Consider the following 5,450-nt stretch of genomic DNA (forward strand, 5'->3'; position numbering starts at 1 on the left):
TCCTTGAGCCACAGGCAGTTAAGGGAGCCCCTGTTTAATTTTCAGTCATCCTGTGAAGTTGGCAGAGGGTGCCAAGTCTGATGACGCATAGGTATCGTCAGCAGAGTGCATAATAAGTAGTAGCAGTGAGCTTCCCGGCAAATCCAACCATGATAAAAATAAAATTATATTTTATTATTTTTCGTCATTCAAAATAAGCGTCACACTCATCGAAGCCGGTACACCCGCCGAAACGCTGTGCATTTATTGAGACTTTCAACCCCAGGTAGGCCAATTATGGATCTTTGGATCCACATTATGTCAGCAGCTATTCTCCACCGTAACTATGTTAAAAACAAACACCGCTCACGCCTCACAGATGACAGCTTACAGTCCTGCGTAAAGATGAAAGTGACTTCGTACAGCCCCGATTTGCAGACGCTGTGTGCAGAGGTTCAGGAGCAGAAGTCTCATTGTAAACATATCACGGCAGACCCGACGATGTTTCCATGAACATGCTTTTCAGCATCTCTTTATTGACCACTTTTCACACACGGTTGCTGTACGCATACAGCCGGCTGTAACTTTTCAGCTCACAGCCCGACAACACAACAGCAGAGAGAGAACAGACTTAAAGGCGGCGAGGGGTGATTGCGGGTGCCGCTCAGGTGCGTCTGACTCCCATGCAGCGGCACTGCAGACCACGCCCCGCCACACACATTAACCAGGTAAAATAAATATTTATGCAGAATTTTGCAGATATTTATTTTACATTTTTTTTGTAGCATAGTGATTTTTTTCCAATTATTTTTTAAAATTCAGGTCAAGGCTCCGCTATGTTCCAAAAGCCCAAAGGCGATATAAGGGTGGCGGCTCACAACAGTTTTTCTTTGCTACATGGATCATTTAAGTTCAGCTTTTAAATTCATTTAAGAGACCTTCAACTGAGTGTATTCCTTTTTGTTATATTTCTTTAAGAGTTCAAAATGTGTTAATTACATAAATAAAATGTAATTTTCTCTGTAGCACTTCATGGATTTCATAAGCAACACACTTTAGTTGTTCACAGAAAGCATGAAGGTAAAAAAACAATATATACAGTGTTATCTTCATTTTAGATGTCAAAAAGTATTTGCGGCTCCCAGTGTTTTCTTTTGCGTAGAAACCGGGTCCAAGTGGCTCTTTGGATGTTAAAGGTTGCTGACCCCTGCCCTAAGGTGAGACAGTTTGTAGTGTGGTTAGGGGGCAAAAGAATACAGTGAGTGAAGACAGAATGGATGATATGCAGTCAGTGATGTGTTGTGCAAAAGGAGGGAGTTTTATTTTAAACTGTTACTTCTTTACTTTAGAGTGATTGACAAATTTATCCTGACTGTTTTGATCTAGATGACTCAATATAAAAAGAAAACGCTATTCTGACTTGGTCACAGACGCACAAAAATCGATTCAAATTAAAGACCAAGATGCTAAAAAAGAAATGCAAATAGAGGTGCATATTGTGAAGTAAAATCTATGGTTTGAAAAATTGATTTGAAAAAAAAAAATCTAATGTTAAATGATATTAAATGTTTTGTGATGATTTGCAGAAAAACTTTATTTACAAAAGAGAAACGAATACTACGATGATGAGTTCTTCAGCTTACTGGGTCTAACAGGAATTCTGCAAAGGAGGAGAGAGTGAATTAGCAAAGGTCCAGGAGAACTGAACTAAGTTCTTAATTGTGAAAAAGGAGGAACTATCTTTCTTACTACCAAAGGAGGCGTGAGCTTGGGTGGGGGCAGGCGAGTTCGCACACACAAGAAGGGAACAGAAGTGGAGAACAGACAGGCATGTGCGTATTCTCTTTCAGGTTACAGAAATCTTCAAAGTGGAGCTGGAGGTGACAAAAATCTCCTCAGAGCAACAAACAGAAAAACTGAGCAGGGATTCGAGCACACGAGGTATTCACAAGGCAGAGAGAAGCAGAGAGAACAACAGCAAAAAACACAGGAATGCAGGTTATTAGAAAGGTGAGCCTGACTGCCGTTAGAGAGGTAAAGAAAATCTGACAGAGATCTGCTGCTCATCCAGCATTCAAATATTTATGGGTTTGATTCAGAGCAGGTGTGAGAAAGATAAAGCATAAGTTACCACAGCTATGTATTACTTGTAAGAAGTGGACTAATAAGATGACCCTAAAAACAAGGATGAGAGGGTCTAGATAACCTGTTAGCTCCCAAATCCTTGCCTTGCACACATGCATGCTGTACACATGTATTGCCTGATTAGAGAAAAATTGCCTGATTTTCAATTGTTTTTATGAACCACCAAAGCACAATAGCAGTTGCCTTAAGGCACTTTATATTGTAAAGTGAAGACTGTACAGACTGTACTGAAACTCCAATAATCAGGTGACCCCGAGCTGCAGAACAATGGTTTATTTGAAGAATTATAACCCATCACAGTACGGAAAAAGCGCTAGTTTTTAAATAATCAGGGGCTGTCTTAGCTGAAAGACCTTAAAGTACTCGATCACCCCAATATAGCACTTCACTCCGAGACTGCTGATTTACTTGTGGTTCCTAGAGTAGCAACCTGAAAGCTGAAGGCTCTGACTCCCATTCTACTTTTAAATACCCCAGAAATCACAGGTAAGTCAGCAGTCTGAGAGTAAAGTCTTCAATTGGGGTGATAATGCACTATGAGGTTTTTAAGATGAGATAGCGTATATTGTGCAAATGGAAGAAACCAGTCCTACAGAATTATTTAAAATGTGCACTGAAGGACATATCCCGGTCAAAAAGGACTCCAAGATTCCTTAGTCTTACTGGAGGCCAAGGTAATGCCATCCAGAGTAAGCAACTGCTTAGACACCACATTTCCAAGGTTTTTAAGATTTTGTACAATAACCTCGGTTTTATCAGAATTTAGAAGCAGGAAACTAGAGGTCATCAAGGTCTTTATGTCTTTAAGACACTCCTCGCTTTATCCAATTGTTGTGCGTTATCTAGCTTCATGGATAGATAGAGTTGGGTATCATCTTCATAGCAGTGAAAATGTATGCTATGCCTTCTAATGATGCTGCCTAGGGAAAACACGTATAATGTAAACAGAATTAGTCTTTGCATGGAACCCTGTGGAACCCCATAATTAACCTTACTGTGTAACGAGGACTCCACATTTACATAACTAAATTAGACATGATTCAAAACATTGCACCATAGTACAATTAAATTCTACATCATTCTCTAATCTATGTAATAAAATATTATGGTTAACAGTATCAAACGCTGCATCGAGGTCTAACAGAACCTCAGAGATTAATCTACTGTCAGGAGCCATAAGAAGATCATTTGTAACCTTCATTAACACTGTTTCTGTACTGTGAGCTCTAAAACCTGATGAACTCTAAACCATTTTTGAGGTAAAGGCTATTTCTTACCTTTACAGCCGCGCCACCCTCCTGGAAAGAGCTGAGGAGAGCCCCAGACGGGAGGTCATCCAGCAGCCACAATGCAGAAGCCACAGCGGGCTGCGGCAACGTGCCTGCAGGTTCTGCCGGCAGCCAGCTGTGCCAGAGCGGACCAAGCCCCTGGCCCAGACGTCCGAGGCCCCCCCCATCCCCCGGAAGGGGCCCGATGGAGCCACAGGTGCTAGGGCCCACCAAGCAGCCACTGGGAGCGAGCCAGTACATAACTGAGCTCCCAGCCCAGGACACCGAAAACCAATGCACCGATGGCTGAGGGCATCAGCCACCGGCAGGGAGTGTAGTAGGGGGAGATAGGCCCCCCGGGGGCCGGAGATGTTCACGGAGAGGTGGTGTCTAAGACCCGTCCTGACACATAGACAAACAGGCACACACAGACACAAAGATGCATTCCCACCCTCATGCAAACATATACAAATACTCAGCACTCACCCAACGTGAAGACAGACACAAATGGACACTGTACACACACTTACACTCCCCAAACATACTCTATACCCCAGGTCCAGGTACCCTCCCACCCAGAGGGGCAATCCGCCCCCAGACCCAGTTAATCCAGTATCTCTCTCTTGGATTATTGCTGATTTAATCAACGCATTATCTTATAATGGTAAGTAGTGTAAAACCACTACCTCAGTAACACTACCTCATTACCTGTGTGAGTATAGGTAACTGCTCCGCATTGAATAAGATAACAGTGGAGGAATTATTACCTCAAACATACTTACAGCACTTTCAGAAAGACATCTACTGTAATGAAATGCATTCCCCACTGCCATGAAATCCTTTACTGTATATTTCAATAATATTAAGAAATGATCGGACAAAGGGGGTTTTCAGAGAATGTTTTTAAGTGTTCATTCTGTAGTAAATATGTCAGAACAACATCCAGAGTGTTATTAAAGTGAAGGGTGATGATTAAATGCAGTGTTGAGGCTGTAATAGCCAGTATTTAGATAGATGCTAGAATTTTATTTTAACTAAGCATTAAATCAGATAAAAATGTGAGAAATTAGAAACTCTGTGTAAGAACCACATAAATTTAGTTTGAGTTTTCCAATTAGGGGGAACAAGGCTAAGAGTTAAGCTTTCAAGTGAATAAAAACTGTCTGGGTTTATGGTTGATTAACAAACTGAAGTGGAAGATTGCTGCTACTCCCCCTCCTCGGCCTGTTCTCGAAGAGTCTGACAGTTAGCATCACTCGTGGGTATTGATTCATTTAAACTAACATAATCATCCTGCTGTAACCAGGTTTCTGTAAGCCAGAGTAAATGAATATGGTGATCAGTTATTAAATCATTTAGTAACAGGGACTTTGAAGACAGCACTGTCTTCTAATGTTTAATAATCTACATTTAACCGTTTTATTCCTTAGTGCAGCTGAGGATGCTATATTTTTCTTTCTTTCTGAATTTTTATGCTTTTTTTTGCTGATCTTTGGTTTGTTTTTTCGTAGTCTGAGATTAAACACACTGTCTGAGGATGGGGTTTGGGGGGATTACAGGAGCAGGGGTGTATATAAGAGGTATATAAGGCTGCAACTCTATTGGTCCCGGCTCCAGACAGTTATATTTTCAGGGGTTTAACAAATTTAACCTGATTTAATTGGCAGTTGTCTTTTTTTTATTACCTCAACCTACCATGGCTTAACTGCTGGCTTAATTGCCAGTAGAGGGCTCAGTATCAACATCACCGAACCACTTCCTTTCTGCATGTCTGTCTGTCTATCATTGGATGGATAAACATGCTGTCCGTCTACACCCCCGCCTCACTCTAATGACACTCCATCTTTAATCCCTTCACCCTTCTCTCCGCCTTGAACTTTATCACCTATTAACTGCAGACCAAGTAAATCCCACATGAAAAAAAAAGTAGGGGGTTCACCAAACACACACACACACACACTCCCCCTTCCCACCCCCTTCCAGTTTATAGCCAGTGGGCAAGCACGTAGGTGCCCTCGCTGTATGACATGATGGGGCAAAAAACAGTTATTTCCCACT

General features: G+C 41.7%; 1 long non-coding RNA gene across 1 annotated transcript; it reads right to left on the reverse strand.

The window, feature by feature from the left end:
- Positions 1–1,557: 1,557 nt before the first annotated feature.
- On the reverse strand, positions 1,558–4,438 carry LOC120432924. Its single transcript, XR_005608201.1, has 3 exons — positions 3,402–4,438; positions 1,729–1,853; positions 1,558–1,639 (listed from the first exon to the last, which is right to left on the reverse strand). It is a non-coding gene; the product is annotated as an uncharacterized LOC120432924 (long non-coding RNA).
- Between the last annotated feature and the right edge of the window lie 1,012 nt (positions 4,439–5,450).

This window comes from Oreochromis aureus, linkage group 14 (assembly GCF_013358895.1).
Source record: "Oreochromis aureus strain Israel breed Guangdong linkage group 14, ZZ_aureus, whole genome shotgun sequence".
Classification (NCBI taxonomy): domain Eukaryota; kingdom Metazoa; phylum Chordata; class Actinopteri; order Cichliformes; family Cichlidae; genus Oreochromis; species Oreochromis aureus.